This window comes from Heterodontus francisci, chromosome 37, assembly GCF_036365525.1.
Source record: "Heterodontus francisci isolate sHetFra1 chromosome 37, sHetFra1.hap1, whole genome shotgun sequence".
Lineage (NCBI taxonomy): Eukaryota > Metazoa > Chordata > Chondrichthyes > Heterodontiformes > Heterodontidae > Heterodontus > Heterodontus francisci.
In genome coordinates this window covers 16,766,612-16,782,555 of record NC_090407.1, presented here as the reverse complement: position 1 = coordinate 16,782,555, position 15,944 = coordinate 16,766,612, and the positions used below count along the sequence as shown (strand labels likewise).

Sequence of the window (15,944 nt, the reverse complement as noted above, 5' to 3'; positions counted from 1 at the left end):
GAATTTTTCACAGAGTGTCCATGTGAGCTGTGAAAAACCACCCGACAGCACATTTATGGAATGTATCCTGTCCAGCTAGCATCTTGTCTAAAGAGAACACTTCGAACTCTTTTAGCACCGGGGTACAGTACTGGTGAGTACAGGTCTGTCACTGTATAGCACTGGGGTACAGTACTGGTGAGTACAGGTCTGTCACTGTATAGCACTGGGGTACAGTACTGGTGGGTACAGGTCTGTCACTGTATAGCACTGGGGTACAGTACTGGTGAGTACAGGTCTGTCACTGTATAGCACTGGGGTACAGTACTGGTGAGTACAGGTCTGTCACTGTATAACACTGGGGTACAGTACTGGTGGGTACAGGTCTGTCACTGGATAACACTGGGGTACAGTACTGGTGAGTACAGGTCTGTCACTGTATAGCACTGGGGTACAGTACTGGTGAGTACAGGTCTGTCACTGGATAGCACTGGGGTACAGTACTGGTGGGTACAGGTCTGTCACTGTATAGCACTGGGGTACAGTACTGGTGGGTACAGGTCTGTCACTGTATAGCACTGGGGTACAGTACTGGTGGGTACAGGTCTGTCACTGTATAGCACTGGGGTACAGTACTGGTGAGTACAGGTCTGTCACTGTATAGCACTGGGGTACAGTACTGGTGAGTACAGGTCTGTCACTGTATAACACTGGTTTACAGTACTGGTGAGTACAGGTCTGTCACTGTATAGCACTCGGGTACAGTACTGGTGAGTACAGGTCTGTCACTGTATAGCACTGGGGTACAGTACTGGTGAGTACAGGTCTGTCACTGTATAACACTGGGGTACAGTACTGGTGGGTACAGGTCTGTCACTGTATAGCACTGGGGTACAGTACTGGTGAGTACAGGTCTGTCACTGGATAGCACTGGGGTACAGTACTGGTGGGTACAGGTCTGTCACTGTATAGCACTGGGGTACAGTACTGGTGAGTACAGGTCTGTCACTGTATAGCACTGGGGTACAGTACTGGTGGGTACAGGTCTGTCACTGTATAGCACTGGGGTACAGTACTGGTGAGTACAGGTCTGTCACTGTATAGCACTGGGGTACAGTACTGGTGAGTACAGGTCTGTCACTGTATAGCACTGGGGTACAGTACTGGTGAGTACAGGTCTGTCACTGTATAACACTGGGGTACAGTACTGGCGGGTACAGGTTTGTCACTGTATAACACAGGGGTACAGTACTGGTCGGTACTGGTCTGTCACTGTATAACACTGGGGTACAGTACTGGCGGGTACAGGTTTATCCCTGTATAACACTGGGGTACAGTACTGGCGGGTACAGGTTTGTCCCTGTATAACACTGGGGTACAGTACTGGCGGGTACAGGTTTGTCACTGTATAACACTGGGGTACAGTACTGAAGAATAGGTGCATGTGGGCATGTGTGTGGGTGAGTGAGTCTGAGTGTGTGTCTGAGTGTGTGTATGTGTCTGGGTGTGTGTGAGTACATGTGTGTGTGTGTGAATGTATGTGAGAGAATATGGGGGGGGGGGGTGAATTTTATGCTGGTGGTGGAGGAAGCCAACGGCGAGATCCCCTTGTTGCCTCTTTTCCGGAAGGTCATAGTCAAAGAGTCATAGAGTTATACAGCACAGCGTTATTCTACCACCTCTTCAGGCAGTGTGTTCCAGATTCCAACCACCCTCTGGGTGAAAAATCTTTTCCTCAAATCCCCCCTAAACCTCCTGCCCCTTACCTTAAACCTATGCCCCCTGGTTCTTGACCCCTCTGCCAAGGGAAAAAGTTTCTTCCTATCTAGCCAATCAATGCCCCTCATAATCTTGTACACCTCAATCATGTCCCCCCTCAGCCTTCTCTGCTCTAAGGAAACAACCCTAGACTTTTCAGTCTCTCTTCATAGCTGAAATGCTCCAGCCAAGGCAACATTCTGGTGAATCTCCTCTGCACCCTCTCCAATGCAAACACATCCTTCCTATAGTGTGGTGACCAGAACTGTACACAGTACTCCAGCTGTGACCTAACTAGCGTTTTCTACAGCTCCATCATAACCTCCCTGCTCTTATACTCTATGCCTCGGCTAATAAAGGCAAGTATCCCATATGCCTTCCTAACCACCTTATCTACCTGTGCTGCTGCCTTCAGTGATCTATGGACAAGTACACCAAGATCCCTCTGACCTTCTGTACTTCCTAGGGTCCTACCATCCATTTTATATTCCCTTGTCTTGTTAGTCCTCCCAAAATGCATTACCTTACACTTTTCAGGATTAAATTCCATTTGCCACTGCTCCACCTATCTTACCAGCCCATCTATATCTTCCTGTAATCTAAGGCTTTCCTCCTCACTATTTACGACACCACCAATTTTCGTGTTATCTGCGAACTTAAGTCCTCAATTAGTGTCAATCAGGCACTTAAGTGGACAGAGGCGGGCCTTCCATAGGATTTAGGACCCTGTCGCCAGAAGTCCCGCCCTTGGTGTGCTGCTGGCCAATCAGAGGCCAGCAACTGTAGTGGCACCACCGCGAAGGTGTTGTCTGCTGCTGGAGCTGCACATACTGGAGGCTGAGGAGCGGCGCTGGAACCAGGCCTCAGGTGGGTCAGGGCAAGAAGGGTCTTGCGGGGTGGGGGTGGGGAGAGGGGCTCGGCAGCAAGGGCAGGGGTGTGGCCCTCAGCGGGCTACCCCTTTCCAATGCCAGGTCCTTCATTCAGGCACTATGCCTTTGAACAAGGCCTCCCCCCCCCCCACCCTGCCCTCACCTCCTGCAGCTGGGAAGCAGCCCACATGGATTTTCGTGCCTTGTTTTCCGTACAGTGACAGGGCTGCCCGCCGCACTGGTAATTGCTGCTGTGGTGGAAAGAGGCCCTTAATTGGGGTTAGTAACCTAGTTAAGGGCCTCAACTGGCAGTGGGACAGATAGACTGCTCACAGGCCTTCCCGCCCTGGGCTAAATTTCGGCAGAGGTGGGCTGGTGGCAGGGTCCACCCCCAATTTTATGCTCTCCCAGCCTCCAAACCTGCTGCGGGGGAGAGCATCAAATCCCATCCAGTGTGAGCGAGAGTGTGTGTGTGTGAGAGAGTATGTATATGTGTGTGAGTGGGTACGTGTGTGTGCGAGAGCATATGTGTTTGAAAGTATGTGTTTGTCTCCAATGTCACTCCATAGTTAAGAAGGGTGTGAGAGATAAATTAGGAAATTATAGGCCTATTAGTCTAACATGTTGTGGGGAAGTTACAAGAATCTGTTGTTATAGATAGAGTGACTGAACATTTGGACAAACATGAACTGATCAGAGAGAGGCAGCATGGATTTGTAAAGGGTAAACCATGTGTAATGAACTGAGTTGAATTGTTTGCTGAGGTAATTAATGTGCTCAATAAGAGAATGCCTGGGGGTGTTATTTATAAGGACTTCCAGAAGGCATTTAATAAGGTTCCACACAAGAGACTGTTAGCAAAAAGGAAAGTGACTGGAATTGGAGACAACCTGTTGATATGGATTGGGAATTGGTTGGGAGCTAGGAGACAGAGAGTAGGGATAATGAATGTATACTCCAAAGTGCTGTCCCCCAGGGATCTGTACTGGGGCCTCAGCTTTTCAAGATATTTATCAATGACATGGATGAAGGAATAGAGAGCAGTATATCCAAGTTTGCTGATGACACCAATTTAGACGGTGTAGATGGGAGCAAAAGGTTAGAAAGGGACATTGATAAATTAAGTGAGTAGGCAAAACTGTGTCAGATAGAGTTCAATGTGGGAGAAATGCAAAGCCATCTACTTTGGACTTAAGAAAGACAGAGCAGAGTTTTTTTCTAAATAATGAGAAGCTGGGAACTGTGGAGGAGCAGCGAGATTTAGGGCTGCAAGTACAGAACTCATTAAAAACTAGTTCACAGGTACACAAAGGCTGGCCTTTATTTCAAGGGGGCTGCAATACAAAGGGGTGGAAGTTACGTTACAGTTAAATAAAGCTCTGGTTAGACCCCATTTAGAGTACTGCATTCAATCTCAGCAAGGATATATTCACTTTGGAGGGATTGCCGCTCAGGTTTGCCAGAATGATAGTGGGGTTGAAAGGGTTAAATTATGAGGACAGGTTGCATAGACTAGGATAAAAGCAAAATACTGCAGATGCTGGAAATCTGAAACACAAACAAGAAATGCTGGAATCACTCAGCAGGTCTGGCAGCATCTGTGGAAAGAGAAGCAGAGTTAACGTTTCAGGTCAGTGACCCTTCTTCAGAACTGACCTGAAACGTTAACTCTGCTTCTCTCTCCACAGATGCTGCCAGACCTGCTGAGTATTTCCAGCATTTCTTTTTGCATAGACTGGGCTTGTATACCGCAAATATAAAAGATTAAGTGTTGATCTAATTGAGGTGTTTAAGGTGATTCGTGATTTGATAAGGTTGATAGAGAGAAACTATTTCCTCTGGTGAGAGAGTCCAGAACAAGGGGACATCACCTTAACATTAGAGCCAGGCCGTTCAGCAGTGATGTTAGAAAGTATTTCATCACACAAATGGTAGCGGAAATCTGGAACTCTCTCCCCCAAAAAGCTGCTGAGGCTTGCGGGGGGTGGTGGGGGGGGGGGGGGGGGGGATGGTGGTCAATTGAAAATTTCAAATTGATGGATTTTTGTTATGCAAAGGTACTCAAGGTTACAGAACAAAGCTGGCTAAAGAGTTAGGGTGCAAATCAGCCAATGATGTAATTGAATGGTGGAGCAGGATCAAGGAGCTGAATGACCTTCTTATATCCCTCTAAGTGTGTATTGATGTAAGTGTGTGTGTGTTTGTATTGATGTAAGTGTGTGTATGTGTGTTTGTATTGATGTAAGTGTGTGTGTGTGTGTTTGTATTGATGTAAGTGTGTGTGTGTTTGTATTGATGTAAGTGTGTGTGTGTGTGTGTGTTTGTATTGCTGTAAGTGTGTGTGTGTGTGTGTGTGTGTGTGTGTTTGTATTGATGTAAGTGTGTGTGTGTGTTTGTATTGATGTAAGTGTGTGTGTGTGTGTGTGTTTGTATTGATGTAAGTGTGTGTGTGTTTGTTTGTATTGATGTAAGTATGTGTGTGTTTGTATTGATGTAAGTGTGTGTGTGTGTGTTTGTATTGATGTAAGTATGTGTGTGTTTGTATTGATGTAAGTGTGTGTGTGTGTGTGTTTGTATTGATGTAAGTGTGTGTGTGTTTGTTTGTATTGATGTAAGTATGTGTGTGTTTGTATTGATGTAAGTGTGTGTGTGTGTGTTTGTATTGATGTAAGTATGTGTGTGTTTGTATTGATGTAAGTGTGTGTGTGTGTGTTTGTATTGATGTAAGTGTGTGTGTGTTTGTATTGATGTAAGTGTGTGTGTGTGTGTTTGTATTGCTGTAAGTGTGTGTGTGTGTGTGTGTGTTTGTATTGATGTAAGTGTGTGTGTTTGTATTGATGTAAGTGTGTGTGTGTGTGTTTGTATTGATGTAAGTATGTGTGTGTGCACGTGTGTGAAGAGGATATCATTTTTGCAGTGTTCTTTAATTTTTCAGTATAATTGCCCTGCTTTTTGTGGGACTGAGATAGGTCCCAGGTCTGTTACTGGCCTGTGCTGAGCGAGCTCATTTCAGATGGGGGGAGCAATTACTCTCAGTTCCCCTGTGCTCGAGGGAATGGAAGAATAACCGGGGCGTTCGAATTTCTGATCGCTCACCAGTAGCCCCTTCTGGAAAAGTGAATGGGGTACGCCAGAGGGGTGGGGGAGAGGGAGTGCAGTGGTGGGAGGATTTTGCAGCAGCAGACTCGCCTGTGATACCCCCTCCCCCACCATCAATTACCCCCCCCTTTGACCCTCACTGTCTGGGCCACTTGGTGCTGAAAGGATCAGGAAAGCAGCAAAAAGGCAGCCTGAGAGGAGCAGTGAAACCTGGAGTGAGTAAAACTTTAAAATCCTACTCACAGAGAGGATGGTGACGGACGAGTCCGGGAGGCTGGAGTGTCTGAAACACCTTTGCTGCTGCTTTTAGTGAGTTTTCAGTTCCTGTCAACCCGCCCCTGACAAGCAGAAGCTTGCCTTGTGACGCATTCCTTTCACCTCCTGTTCATTGTAAAATTTCAGCAACACCGACAGGCCAAACACTGTTTTATCCACTCAATCTGCCCAAACACACCGGAAACAAGGTGACTAACCCAATAACTCCTGGAGGCAAACTCACCTCTCTCAATATTTACAACAGGGCACTGTGCAGGTACAGGGTACACAGCTCTGGTCTCCAAATCACAAAAAAGGATACAGAGGCACTGGAGAGGGAAAAAGGATTCACCAGGATGATACCAGAACTAAGAGGTTATCAGCAAAGGCTTAACAAGGTGCAACTCTTTTCTTTTCCCTCTAGAAAAGGGAAGGCTAAGGATTGGCCCAATAGAGGTCTTTAAAATTATGTAGGGATTGATCGAATCGACCTAGAGAAGTTTCCACTTGCAGGGATGTGGGTGGAAGTGGGGCGGGGAGACCAATACTAGGGGCTATAAATGTAAGATAATACCAATAAATCCAACAGTAAATTCAGAAAACAGATCTTTACCTCGAATGTGGAGTAGTTGAATTGAATAGCACAGATTTATTTAAGGGGAAGCTGGAATAACACGTGACGGGGAAAGGAATAGAAGGATATGCTGATAGGGGGAGAGGAAGTTGGGCGGGAGGAGGCTCATATGAAGCATAAACACTAGCATAGACCTGTTGGGCTGAATGGCCTGTTTCTGTGCTGTAAATTCTAGAAAATATACAATCAGTTTAGAGGATATTACATCTCTAATGTTACCAGACCCTGTGCAGATTCTTGGTCGACTAAAAATGCAGAGAATAATGGGAGTGAAATACAGACTGTATTTAACTGGGGGCTTGTGTGGGGGGGGGTGTTATATATAGAATAACAGATACTCAGGAATGTTAAAGGCTAGAATCGAATTGAGGGGTTCATATATCGAATAACGTACCCCGGAGTGAGTTACAGACTGTGTGGGAGGAGAGAGGGGAGTAGAGGAGAGAAGAGGGAGGAGGAGGGGGAGGAGGAGAGGGAGGAGGAGAGGGAGGGGGAGGAGGAGGAGGGGGAGGAGGAGGAGGGGGAGGAGGAGGAGGGGGAGGAGGGGGAGGGGGAGAAGGAGGAGAAGGAGGAGGGGGAGGAGGGGGAGGAGGGGGGGGAGGAGTGGTTTGCCAAATGAAGAAATGTTCCAATCTGTTCCGTAAAGCTCAGTCAAAGAGGTAGGTTTTAAGGAGCCTCTTAAAGGAGGAAAGTGAGGTAGGGAGACGGAGAGGTTTAGGGAGGGAATTCCAGAGCTTTCGGCCAAGACAGCTAAAGATACACCACCAAATGGTGGAGCAATGAAAACCAGGGCTGCTGAAGAGGCCAGAATTAGAGGAGCACAGATATCTCGGAGGGTTATAGGGCAGGAGAAGGTTACAGAGATAGGGAAGGGTGAGGCCATGGAGGGATCTGAAAACAAGGGCAAGAATTTTAAAATCAAGCTTCAAAGAGTGACTGTCGGGAGGGTATCCAATTGTGCAGGAGGTATCACTGCTGAACCTTCCAGGGGAGGGGGCACTGGGTCACTGGGATTCTGATCGGGGCAGGAACAATGGCTCATTTTTGGTTAAGACGTCAAGGAGGTCTCCAACGAGTTCGACATCGGGTGGGAAATCTGCCAATCCAGTGCAGTAAAGAAGAGAGGGGAGTTCTCTCCCTCTGGTATCCTGGCCAATATTTATCCCTCAATCAACATCTAAAGACAGATTATCTGGTCATTGCTATTTGTGGGAGCTTGCTGTGCACAAATTGGCTGTCGCATTTCCCAAATTGCAACAGTGACTACAATTCAAAAGTACGTCATTGGCTGTAAAGCCCTTTGGGACATCCTGAGATTGTGAAAGGCGCTATATAAATGCAAGTCTTCCTCTCTTTTTTTTGGAGGTGACAGTGTTCTCATGCACTAGCTGCCCTTGTTCGTCCTGGTGGCAGAGGCCTCGGTTTGGAGAGATGCTGTCGAACAAGCGACAGAATTCGATTAGTGAATATCAGCTTCAAGGAAATCTATTAGTCAGGTCCTGGCTTGCCTTCTGCATCCTGTGTTTTACACTCTCCTACTGGCTCTACAGTCACAGTCTGAGCACAGGAGGACAATGAGCAGCAGTATATCGAGCTCTGGGTAATAGGATCCAGGAGTTCAGCACTGAGCAGAGAAAGAACAGGGTCCTTTCCATTGTTAGAGTGTGAGACAGGCAGACAAAGCAGGAGATTAATGTTCAAGCAATGAAATGAGGGCAGGGAAAGGGAGCAATGAATGTTGGAGGGAGGGGAGGGGAGGGGAGGGGGAAAGACGGAGGGGAGGAGAAGGCCAGGTTCCAGCCACTCCAATAGGCACTTCTAAGTTGTGGTGGGGGGGGGGGGGGTGCGGTTAGGTGAACAGTTGGAACTGAAGACTGGAGTGCAATGATTTTCTACATTACTGGGCTCCGCACTCGCACTCCACTCTGTTATTCACATTGCATGTGGCAGTTTTATAGAACAACCAACAGCACAAAGTGAGACACCCTCTCCCCCCCACATCACTGGGGAACCATCAATCTTATATTCGTGTGGAATCTTTAACTGTGATGCTTCCCATGGACGAGTAGCCTGAGAATCACTGAGACAACACATTTAAAATGACTACTCAGGAAAGGTACTGACTCCTGCAGAACAGTAATCCCAGAAATAATCAGGAGAGGGAAGGAGGGGAGTGGAGGGGAGGGTTGGGGAGTGTAGGGATGAGGAGGGGAGAGAAGAGAATGGAATCACTTTTTCACACAAAGAGTAGCTAAAATGTGGAATTTTCTCCCCTAGCAGGTTTGAGGGTGTGATTGGCCTTGTCCCATTCCCATTCCTCCAATAGGGGATATGGGAGTAGAGGAGAGTAAGGTACAAGGAAATCTCATTAGAGATGCTGCATATCACTGAGGTAATGAGGTAGATGCAAATTACACTAATCAGGAGTCCGCACGATGGAGTTTGGCAGCAGGAGCTGAGTTGCACTTTAGTAGAGTCTTGGATTTCTGAAATAAGAGAGATTGGGGAGATTTCAGAGGGCAGCCAGTGGCTGGAGAATTACACACAGCTCGGAGTCAATCGCTCCTGCGGGAAGTGGGGGGAGGAGAGGGAGGTGTGTGAAGGAAAAAGAATTGAAGGAACAACCTGCCACATTCCTCTAGACTTCTGGGGGGGTCACCTAGTCACAGACTATTTTTCGTGAGCCTTTCGGTGCTGAGATACGGTTGGGTGAAGACCCCAATCACTGGCAATCACTCATGTGAGCATGTGTTCCCAGAACCCACTCACCCATCTTCGACAGCAAGGGCCGCTCTCCTTCCCCACCCTCCCCCCACCAACAGAGGCTCAGTCCCCAGTCAGGCGAGGAGATCTCTGACTTGATTGCTCATCAAACAGCACAGCTGAATGAGGTCTTTGTCTGAGGTACATGCAAATCAAACAGTTACTGCACAGCACAGATTTCCTGCTCACGTTACACTCAACAGTGTGGATGTGTGATTGTATGTGTGTGTCTGTGAGTGATTGTGTGTGTGTGTGTGCTTTTTTTTATTCATTCAGGGATGTGGGTGTTGCTGGCTATGCCAGCATTTATTGCCCATCCCTAATTGCCTTTGAGAAGGTGGTGGTGAGCTGCCTTCTTGAACCACTGCAGTCCATGTGGGGTAGGTACACCCACAGTGCTGTTAGGAAGGGAGTTCCAGGATTTTGACCCAGCGACAGTGAAGGAATAGCAATATAGTTCCAAGTCAGGATGGTGTGTGACTTGGAGGGGAACTTGCAGGTGGTGATGTTCCCATGCATCTGCTGCCCTTGTCCTTCTAGTTAGTAAAGGTCGTGGGTTTGGAAGGTGCTGTCTCAGGAGCCTTGGTGCATTGTTGCAGTGCATCTTGTAGATGGTACACACTGCTGCCACTGTGCATCGGTGGTGGAAGGAGTGAATGTTTGTGGATGGGGTGCCAATCAAGCGGGCTGCTTTGTCCTGGATGATGTCGAGCTTCTTGAGTGTTGTTGGAGCTGCACCATCCAGGCAAGTGGAGAGTATTCCATCACACTCCTGACTTGGGCCTTGTATATGGTGGACAGGCTTTGGGGAGTCAGGAGGTGAGTTACTCGCCGCAGGATTCCTAGCCTCTGACCTGCTCTTGTAGCCACGGTATTTATCCGGCTACTCCAGTTCAGTTTCTGGTCAATAGTAGCCCCTAGGATGTTGCTAGTGGGGGATTCAGCGATGGTAAAGCCATTGAATGTCAACGGGAGATGGTTAGGTTCTCTCTTGTAGGAGATGGTCATTGCCTGGCACTTGTGTGGCACAAATGTTACTTGCCACCTATCAGCCCAAGCCTGGATATTGTCCAGGTCTTGCTGCATTTCTACACAGACTGCTTCAGTATCTGAGGAGTCACGAATGGTGCTGAACATTGTGCAATCATCAGCGAACCTCCCCACTTCTGACCTTATGATTTAAGGAAGGTCATTGATGAAGCAGCTGAAGATGGTTGGGCCTAGGACACTACCCTGAGGAACTCCTGCAGTGATGTCCTGGGGCTCAGATGATTGACCTCCAACAGCCACAACCATCTTCCTTTGCGCTAGGTATGACTCCAGCCAGCAGAGGGTTTTCCCCCTGATTCCCATTGACTCCAGTTTTGCTAGGGCTCCTCGATGCCATACTTGGTCAAATGCTGCCTTGATGTCAAGGGCAGTCACTCTCATCTCACCTCGAGAGTTCAGCTCTTTTGTCCATGTTTGAACCAAGGCTGTAATGAGGTCAGGAGCTGAGTGGCCCTGGCGGAACCCAAACTGAGCATCACTGAGCAGGTTATTGCTAAGCAAGTGCTGCTTGATGGCACTGTTGATGACACCTTCCATCACTTTACTGATGATTGAGAGTAGACTGATGGGGCGGTAATTGGCTGGGTTGGACTTGTCCTGCTTTTTGTGTACAGGACATAGCTGGGCAATTTTCCACATTGCTGGGTAGATGCCAGTGTTGTAGCTGTACTGGAACAGCTTGGCTAGGGGTGCAGCAAGTTCTGGAGCACAGGTCTTCAGTACTATTGCCGGAATATTGTCAGGGCCCATAGCCTTTGCAGCATCCAGTGCCTTCAGTCGTTTCTTGATATCACGCGGAGTGAATCGAATTGGCTGAAGTCTGGCATCTGTGATGCACGGGACTTCAGGAGGAGGCCGAGATGGATCATCAACTCGGCACTTCTGGCTGAAGATTGTTGCAAATGCTTCAGCCTTATCTTTCGCACTGATGTGCTGGGCTCCCCCATCATTGAGGATGGGGATATTTATGGAGCCACCTCCTCCAGTTAGTTGTTTAATTGTCCACCACCATTCATGGCTGGATGCAGCAGGACTGCAGAGCTTCGATCTGATCCGTTGGTTATGGGCATCGTTTAGCTCTGTCAATTGCATGCTGCTTATGCAGTTTGGCATGCAAGTAGTCCTGTGTTGTAGCTTCACCAGGTTGACACCTCATTTTGAGCTATGCCTGGTGCTGCTCCTGGCATGTCCTCCTGCACTCTTCATTGAACCAGGGTTGGTCTCCTGGCTTGATGGTAATGGTAGAGTGGGGGATATGCCGGGCCATGAGGTTACAGATTGTGGTTGAGTACAATTCTGCTGCTGCTGATGGCCCACAGCGCCTCATGGATGCCCAATTTTGCATTGCTAGATCTGTTCAAAATCTATCCCATTTAGCACAGTGGTAGTGTGTGTGAGTGTTTGAATGATTGTGGGTGTGTGTCTGGGTGTGTGTTTGTGATTTTGTGTGTGTGTGTGTGTGTATATGAGTGATTGTGTGTGTGTGTGTGTGTGTGTATGGGTGTGTGTTTGTGATTGTGTATGGGTGTGTGTTTGTGATTGTGTGTGTGTGTGTATGAGTGATTGGCCATGTGAGTCACATGTTAGATGGCAGGATCCCCAAAGACACATTGTACAGCGAGCTCGTCACTGGTATCAGACCCACCAGCCGTCCATGTCTCCGCTTTAAAGACGTCTGCAAACGCGACATGAAGTCCTGTGACATTGATCACAAGTCGTGGGAGTCAGTTGCCAGCGATCGCCAGAGCTGGCGGGCAACCATAAAGGCGGGGCTAAAGTGTAGCGAGTTGAAGAGACTTAGCAGTTGGCAGGAAAAAAGACAGAAGCGCAAGAGGAGAGCCAACTGTGTAACAGCCCCGACAACCGATTTTATCTGCAGCACCTGTGGAAGAGTCTGTCACTCTAGAATTGGCCTTTATAGCCACTCCAGGGGCTGCTTCACAGACCACTGACCACCTCCAGGTGCTTACCCATTGTCTCTCGAGATAAGGAGGGCAAAGAAGAAGATTATGTGTAGGTGTATGAGTGAGTGTGTGCGTGTGTATGTGTGTGTGTATGAGTGATTGCGAGTGTATGAGTGATTGCGAGTGCGAGAGAGTGTATGAGTGTATGAGTGATTGTGTGTGTGTGAGTGTATGGGTGTATGAGTGTGATTGTGTGCGTGATTGTGTGTGAGTGCTTGTGTGCGTATGCGCATGTGCGTGTGTGTGAGTGATTGTGTGTGTGAGTGATTGTGTGTGTGAATATGTGTGTGAATATGTGTGTGAATATGTGTGTGAGTGATTGTGTGAGTGATTGTGTGAGTGATTGTGTGAGTGATTGTGTGAGTGATTGTGTGAGTGATTGTGTTTGTGTGAGTGATTGTGTGCATGTGTGTGAGTGCTTGTGTGCGTATGTGCATGTGCGTGTTTGAGTGTGAGTGATTGTGTGTGAGTGTGAGTGTGTGTGTGAGTGTATGAGTGATTGTGTGTGTGATTGTGTGTGTGAGTGATTGTGTGCATGTGTGTGAGTGATTGTGTGCATGTGTGTGAGTGATTGTGTGCATATGTGCGTGTGTGAGTGCTTGTGTGCGTATGTGCATGTGCGTGTGTGAGTGTGAGCATGTGCGTGTGAGCATGTGCGTGTGTGCATGTGCGTGTGTGCATGTGTGCGAGTGATTGTGCGAGTGATTGTGCGAGTGATTGTGCGAGTGAGTGTGATTGTGTGCGTGTGATTGTGTGCATGTGTGTGAGTGCTTGTGTGCGTATGTGCATGTGCGTGTTTGAGTGTGAGTGATTGTGTGTGAGTGAGTGTGTGTGTGTGCATGTGTGTGAGTGCTTGTGTGCGTATGTGCGTGTGTGAGTGTGAGTGATTGTGTGCATATGTGCGAGTGTGAGTGCTTGTGTGCGTATGTGCATGTGAGTGTGAGCATGTGCGTGTGTGCATGTGTGCATGTGCGTGTGTGCATGTGTGCATGTGTGCGTGTGATTGTGCGAGTGATTGTGCGAGTGAGTGTGCGAGTGAGTGTGATTGTGTGCGTGATTGTGTGTGAGTGATTGTGTGCATGTGTGCGAGTGCTTGTGTGCGTATGTGCATGTGCGTGTTTGAGTGTGAGTGATTGTGTGTGAGTGTGAGTGTGTGTGTGAGTGTATGAGTGATTGTGCGTGTGAGTGTATGAGTGATTGTGCGTGTGAGTGTATGAGTGATTGTGCGTGTGAGTGTATGAGTGATTGTGTGTGTGCATGTGTGTGTGCATGTGTGTGTGCATGTGTGTGTGCATGTGTGTGTGCATTTGTGTGAGTGATTGTGTGAGTGATTGTGTGAGTGATTGTGTGAGTGATTGTGTGCATGTGTGTGAGTGATTGTGTGCATATGTGCGTGTGTGAGTGTGAGTGATTGTGAGTGTGTGTCTGAGTGAGTGTGAGTGTCTGAGTGATTGTGTGTGTATGATTGATTGTGTGAGTGTCTGAGTGAGTGTGAGTGTCTGAGTGAGTGTGTGTGCGTGTGTGATTGTGTGTGCGTGTGTGATTGTGTGTGCGTGTGAGTGCGTGTGTGATTGTGTGTGCGTGTGAGTGTGTGTGTGAATGTGTGAGCGATTGTGTGTGAATCTGTGAGTGTGTGTGAGTCTGCGTGAATGATTGAGTGCGAGTGTGAGTGCTTGTGTGAGTGTGTATGTGTGTGCATCTGAGTGTGTGAGTGATTGTGTTTGAGTGATTGTGTTTGAGTGATTGTGTTTGAGTGATTGTGTGCGTCTGAGTGTGTGCGTCTGAGTGTGTGCGTCTGAGTGTGTGCGTCTGAGTGTGTGCGTCTGAGTGTGTGCGTCTGAGTGTGTGTGATTGTGTGTGATTGTGTGTGATTGTGTGTGTGTGATTGTGTTTGAGTGATAGTGTGTGTGTGATAGCGTGTGTGTGTGATAGCGTGTGTGTGTGATAGCGTGTGTGTGTGATAGCGTGTGTGAGTGATAGCGTGTGTGAGTGATAGCGTGTGTGAGTGATTGCGTGTGTGAGTGATTGCGTGTGTGAGTGATTGCGTGTGTGAGTGATTGCGTGTGTGAGTGATAGCGTGTGTGAGTGATAGCGTGTGTGAGTGATAGTGTGTGTGAGTGATTGTGTGATTGCGTCTGAGTGATTGCGTCTGAGTGATTGCGTCTGAGTGATTGCGTCTGAGTGATTGCGTCTGAGTGATTGCGTCTGAGTGTGTGAGTGATTGCATCTGAGTGATTGCGTCTGAGTGATTGCGTGTGATTGTGTGCGTGTGTGTGTGCATGTGTGATTGTGTGCATGTGTGATTGTGTGCATGTGTGATAGCGTGTGCGAGTGATAGCGTGTGCGAGTGATAGCGTGTGCGAGTGATAGTGTGTGCGAGTGACTGTGTGTGTGTGTGTGATAGTGTGCGTGTGAGTGATAGTGTGCGTGTGAGTGATTGTGTGTGTGTGCGTGTGTGCGTGTGTGTGCGTGAGTGTGTGAGTGTGAGTGATAGTGTGTGTGAGTGACTGTGTGTGTGTGAGTGACTGTGTGTGTGTGAGTGATTGCGTGTGTGTGTGTGTGATTGCGTGTGTGTGTGTGTGATTGCGTGTGTGTGCGTGTGTGTGAGTGATTGTGTGTGTGTGCGTGTGTGTGCGTGAGTGTGAGTGATAGTGTGTGTGAATGACTGTGTGTGTGTGAGTGATTGTGTGTGTGTGAGTGAGTGTGAGTGATTGTGCGTGTGTGTGCGTGTGTGTGCGTGAGTGTGAGTGATTGTGTGTGTGTGTGATTGTGTGTGTGTGAGTGATTGAGTGTGTGAGTGATTGAGTGTGTGAGTGATTGAGTGTGTGAGTGAGTGAGTGTGTGAGTGAGTGAGTGTGTGAGTGAGTGTGTGAGTGAGTGTGTGAGTGAGTGTGTGAGTGAGTGTGTGAGTGAGTGTTTGTGTGAGTGATTGTGTGCATGTGTGTGAGTGCTTGTGTGCGTATGTGCATGTGCGTGTTTGAGTGTGAGTGATTGTGTATGAGTGATTGTGTGTGTGCATGTGTGTGTGCATGTGTGTGAGTGATTGTGTGAGTGATTGTGTGAGTGATTGTGTGAGTGATTGTGTGCATGTGTGTGAGTGATTGTGTGCATATGTGCATGTGTGAGTGTGAGTGATTGAGTGTGTGAGTGATTGAGTGTGTGAGTGTGTGAGTGTGTGAGTGTGTGAGTGTGTGAGTGTGTGAGTGATTGAGTGTGTGAGTGAGTGTGTGAGTGTGTGAGTGAGTGTGTGAGTGTGTGAGTGAGTGTGTGAGTGTGAGTGATTGAGTGTGTGAGTGATTGAGTGTGTGAGTGTGTGAGTGATTGAGTGTGTGAGTGAGTGTGTGAGTGTGTGAGTGAGTGTGTGAGTGAGTGTGTGAGTGAGTGTGTGAGTGAGTGTGTGAGTGAGTGTGTGAGTGAGTGTGTGAGTGAGTGTGAGAGTGAGTGTGTGAGTGAGTGAGTGTGTGAGTGAGTGTTTGTGTGCATGTGTGTGAGTGATTGTGTGCATATGTGCGAGTGTGAGTGATTGTGTGCATATGTGCGTGTGTGAGTGTGAGTGATTGTGTGCTTGTGTGC

General features: G+C 48.0%; 1 protein-coding gene across 1 annotated transcript in view; it reads right to left on the bottom strand.

The window, feature by feature from the left end:
- Positions 1–15,944, bottom strand: part of plch2a (phospholipase C, eta 2a) — a 346,627-nt gene that overhangs the window by 315,473 nt on the left and 15,210 nt on the right. The window lies entirely within an intron of this gene.